Here is a 6,000-nt window from a genome sequence, read left to right on the forward strand (position 1 = left end):
CATCACATTTTCAACTGAGTTAATGAATCCCACACGCATGCACTATATGATGTCATATCCTGTTCTTCAAACACACGCAATATCTAAACAACAGCGAAACACCATAATTGCTTTTACCCTTCACAATACAAGCCACTATTAGGGCTAATTTGAGTCCTTTTACAGCAACACGGAGAGCATGCTCTGCCATGTAACAGCATGACACCTGTGAGAATGAGCTGTCGTATTCTTTACAGCTTTTTAGTGTCTTGGGTTGAGGTGTTGAAACACAGGAGCGTTTGATATTATTACTAACCTGACAATCACAGGAACGAACAACTGAGCCGAAGTGAAGGGCTCCACCTTATGTTTTTACAAGTCCTGGAATCTCTCTCAGACGATGACAACTAGCTTAGTCAGTCAAGTGGCCCGCGTTATGGGACGTGCTCCATTTTATCTATCAGGCCTAAGGGAACAGACACCACTAGGGTAACAGTAGTCGGGAGATTTTAAATGCTAGATTTTAACAGTAAACTTACATCTAAGGACAACAATATTGTGATGGCTAATCACAAGATTAGGGGCAGTGAGATACTTTTATTCAGCAAGGATGCATTAAATTGATCAAAAGTAACAGTAAATATGTTTGTTTACATTGTTGCAAAAAATATGTATTTTTCAAATAAATCCTGTTCTTTTTAACTTTCTATTCTTGTATCCTGAAGAAGAAGAAAAAAACATATCAAGGTTTCCACGAAAATATTAACCCTCTGAGGTCGACAAACGCGCGGGCGTTTTGCTGGATTTTCTCCACATTGTAGCACTATAAACTTAAATTACTCAGTCATTTATAGTCATACAGAAAAAAGAAATATAAAAAAAGAATCTGTGATATTTCTCCTTTTGTATGTGTCCACTTACAATCAAACCAAAACATTGTGCTTTTGTAAAATAAAGAAAATAAACAGGGTGTGCGTTCTGCCTCTCCGTCGCGGTGAACTTTTTTTTCTTGAGCACGTCTATAAACTGAAACAAAACTCAGTGAATGCTTGTCACACATTTATGAGCCATATACCTTTATAAACATTTAAGTGTGTACTTTTAAATGATCGGATTCAAAACGAAAACAAATATTCTCTGTTTAAGTAATTTGTATAAAACCAACAAGATGTCCAGCTTCTCAAACGCTTCCTCATTACAGTTAATTTGGCCACGCCTACTCGCGCAAAAGATATTCACATGCAAATCTCCACATGGAACGCGATCACGCTCATTACCTCAACAACAAAACACTTCACTTCACTTTTCGTCGAGTTTGAAAGACGTGCCTGAGCTTACATTGGATTTAGGCTACCTCAGAAGAAGAAGAACGCGATTTGAAGACAAGAAAGGTGTAAGGTAAGAAATTCTTACATATTAGTTTGTTATTGTTGCATAAATGTCACGTTGCAGTTGAACTGTTGCTAGATATATGGGGAATATTATTTAGACCCGTGTTTACTGTTACTGTGTTTGTGGATATCTGCTCAAACGTAGATATGCATATGGTAACCATAATGTTTTATATTTGAGCGCGATCGCGTTTGAATGTATCATATTTTTGATAGCGATCGCGTTTGAATGTATCATATTTTTGATAGCGATCGCGTTTGAATGTATCATATTTTCCTGCGCGATCGCGTTTGAATGTACACATCATATTTTGGATGAAAGCAAAACGCACCAAACGGCTTCATGTTTTTATTATTATCTCATTTCATATCATCATAACGGATGGAAACATTTGAAGTAACATGATAATCAATGTATTTTTCTCTAGCTTAGTTGTTACTGAAATCTTTTGGAAGATTTATACTGCTATAGGTTATTTATTGTTATTATTATTTTATCTGGCACTGCGCATATACCTTATGCCTACAGGCACAACAAACCTGGTGTTCATCATTATATTATATATTGTTGGAAACATTTGTGTGTGTGTGTGTGTATTCTGTGAATTTTAAAAAGGAATTTTAAAAAGCAATTTTAACCAGAAAAATCTAATATTTATTTCCAAAATCGTGCAGGCCTTTCTCTTGATATCAGTATGTTCACTTTTTTTTTTTCAGGGCCCAGATGCCACTGAGGACTTCAACATTCACATGAGTCTCTGTACGTGAACACGGTAAAGTGAAAATCTTGGAAATGAAAGGTATGTACAATGTTTTTAGGAATGGCACAAAGGTCTCTGTCTTTGAAGTGCTTTTTTGGCATTTGTTGTGTATCTTTGGATTATGTTGTGTTGTAAATAAATCCAAACAATTTAAAAGCCATTCTTTTTTAATTCTCCTCATTTACAGTATTGTGCAAGGTTGCTCAGAATGGCAGGGCCTGATAGCTCCTAATAGGGCCGTTAGGGGAGGTTCTTTGTCTTTCTCAGGTGAGAAAAGCTTACATATTAATGAGCTTGCGCATAAAGCTTTCTAACACAAAACACGTCGTAAAATTTTTAAATCAATATATTGTCTTATCTGAATGAGCAGTCAGGGTGATTTTCACATAGTTTTGCAGCAAATATTCTAGGCTACGTCATACAATTTTCAAAAGTCTTGTGAAGAAATAATCAGTATGGGTTTCATGGCCTTATTTCAGTGAGATTTTTTTTTTGTATTTTCACAAACCACGCATAAATGTCATTATCTCAAAACTACAAACTTTTACAGACATGCTGCTGATATATTATTGTAGCAGAGTTTGTGCTGAATACAGTGTAATTAGACTTTAGCCATGAAAATGTCACAAGTAACAGAAATAACCAGAAATGTCAGAGCATGTCAGAACACCTCCAGGGCCCAGAAAACAGCTCAGACCTCAGAGGGTTAAGCAGAAAAAACTTTTCAAGATCGATAATAATAAGAAATATTTCTTAAGTAGCAAATCTGTCAGGATTATGTTTTGTTCTGCTCAGTTTGTGTTTTGGTTTGGTTTCTGTTCCTTACATTTGTATGTTGACCTAGTTTCCTTGTGTGTGTTAGTTATTCACTAATTAAACTCACCTGTTGCTCATTTCATTTCCTTGTTTACCCCTGTGTATTTAAGTCCTCGGTTTCCTTTGTTCAGTTGTTTGTTCTATGTTGTTTTATACCGGTTGTTCTGTTTCCTTGTTTTCTGAGTGTTTTGAGTTTTCATTTAATAAACATTTTTTTATTAAAATCATCTCATTTTTTCCCCCCCTTTAGGGGCTCCATAGAATGCGTAATTTCCTTTCCGAACATAGTTTTCGGCTACGGGCACATATCTAGTAAATAATAATCTATGCTTGCTACAGTAACTGTAGGAGCAACAACAAAAAATACAAAGAGAAAAGAAGAATTGTAAATATCATGTTACATTTTTATAGTCTGCTATCAGTACTAAATGGGAAACTTCTGATATATTGTGTTACAGTATCAGTGAGACAGGTGACGACAAGTTTTATGACTTGACAAAAAGCTTTTCATGTTTGAGATGTTTCTTTATGACAGATTGACAGACCATATCTGAACTTTCCATTTGTGACTCCTTCACTTCAGTAATATAAGCGAGCCCTACCCACCCCCATCTCACTAAGCAGTAATTTTCAGGCCTCGTCTCTAATCCGGCTCTCCTCTGAGCTGTGTGTGTGTTGAGGTGACAGGTGTCATGAGACCTGACAGCTGTAAAGCCGTTTCCAAACAGCAGCCCAGTGCAGCTTTCAGACGGCCGTGCTGCGATACTCTGATAGTGGTTCAGGCCCGATGCCAACAGATACCCTTCCCAGAGATGACAGAACATGAGGCATTATGAGGCCTTAAAGGTGCCATAGAATGTGAAATTGAATTTATCTTGGCATAGTTAAATAACAAGAGTTCAGTACATGGACATGACATACAGTGAGTCTCAAACACCATAGTTTTCTCTTTCTTATTTAAATCTCGTTTTTGAAAAACACCCCTGAAAAACGGGCGAATCTCCACATAACACCAACTGTGACGAAACCGATGGGATCATTAATATGTACGCCTCTAAAAATTTGCATATGCCAGCCCATGCTCAGTGCCAGGCGGAACTGCGCAGCCGAATCATCAGAAGTTCTGCAGGTGAAGAAACAAGCGAGGATCATAGGGAAAATGGCAGATCTATCTATAATCTATCTATCTATAATCGGATACCGCTACAGTTTAATTCAAAGTTGTTTAGTTGCTCTGCCCATTTCACCACGGACTGTTACAACAATATCAAGCAGCCAGGCTTCTCTCGGCGTCTCAAACGGACGAAGGGGGCAATTTCAACTAACGTTATATTCCCGCAAGCGGTAAGTAGGGATTTTATTAACGATAATTTACATTGTGTTATCTAGATCCAGCGCGATATTGTTTTTTCCTCGAGAGACATCATGGCTTGCAAACGAGCGAACGAAGCATGGCAGTTGCTCAGTGTTTGGTTGTACAAATGAACACAAAAATATTTTTTTGCTCCTTCATCCGAGCCTCTGGAGAACCAGTGGGTTATGTGAATTTCTGATGTGTAATTGTTCAAATTCAGACAGATAATCTTTCTTTCAAAGTCGTTCAACACTGTTTATGCATCAGTATATTGCGTTGCAGTGATAAGATCTTCATTCACGCGATCAACAGGCTGTCATCTGCTCAGTGCTCATCACTGAAACCTTTTATGTGATGGGAATAGATCTAAATACTTTAAAAAAAACTTCTCATGATTCGTTAATCCCGATAGCTGTAATAGTAAAAACATATAAAAGCTGTAATAGTAAAAGTTTTCCAGATAGCTCTACATGTAATGCCAGATATTTCATATGCAAGCATGTCAGCCAATCACAGCAGTGGGCAACAACACTGCAGTCTCACAGCAGACACGCCCCTTCAAACAGAGTGTTCAAATCAATGGATGAAATCAGGCTAGGAAATATGCCTTTTATTTCTAAATTATAACAAATTTTGATCTAAAAAACATACTAACATTATAAGGGCACCCCAGGAAACATTATAAAATAATAAAATAATCCATTCTATGGCACCTTTAATTGTCTTTTCCCACTGAACAACATGACACAACCACAACCACAACCAATCAGAACATATCTGAAATAAATATACAGTTTATGGTGTAGACTTTTTAAAGGGTTAGTTCACCAAAAAATGAAAATTCTGTCAGTAATTACTCACCCTCATGTTGTTCCAACCCTGTAAGACTTTCGTTCATCTTTGGAACACAGATTAAGATATTTTTTATTAAATCTGAGAGCTGGATCTCAGCAGCGCTTCTGTGTTGTACGTCAGAACGTAGGCTCACTATTGGCCGATGCTGGTCATGTGTGTGATGCGTGAGCCTACGTGGTGACGTACAACACAAGGCGCGTTTCCATTACAGATTTGCGCAAAACTTTTGCGATTTTTTTTCTAAATGTCGACAAAAAACTATTGCGAAATGACAGTGTTTCCATTGACCGATGTTATGCGACTAAAAATTCATTTTTTTCCCTCTCGCGATAAGTAAAATCATTCCAAAAACCATGGCAACGGACGTTGGTAGGTTTATGTACTATATCCCAGCCACTGCACTAGCCATTATTATTAATCGAAGGAGATGTATGTGTGTTTTCCAAGCATTAATGGTAAGGAACGACCCTTATTATACTTGTGAGCGGCACATATGAGGTGTTTCCCAGAGGCCCACACAGAAGAAAATGAAGAAATAAAGTCGTTATTTTGGAGTTTTTTTGCTCACAAAAAGTATTCTCGTCACTTGATAAACTTATGGTTGAGCCACTGTAGTCACTTGGACTATTTTAAACATGGTCTTTACTAACTTTTCTGGGCCGGCAAGTTTCGATCCCATAGAAGCCTATGGAGGAGTGATCCAGCTCTCAGATTTAAACAAAAATATCTTAATTTGTGTTCCGAAGATGAACGAAAGTCTTACGGGGTTGGAACAACATGAGGGTGATTCATTACTGACAGAATTTTCATTTTTGGGTAAACTAACCCTTTAAATAATGATATT

This window comes from Abramis brama, assembly GCF_963993115.1.
Source record: "Abramis brama genome assembly, chromosome: 5".
Lineage (NCBI taxonomy): Eukaryota > Metazoa > Chordata > Actinopteri > Cypriniformes > Leuciscidae > Abramis > Abramis brama.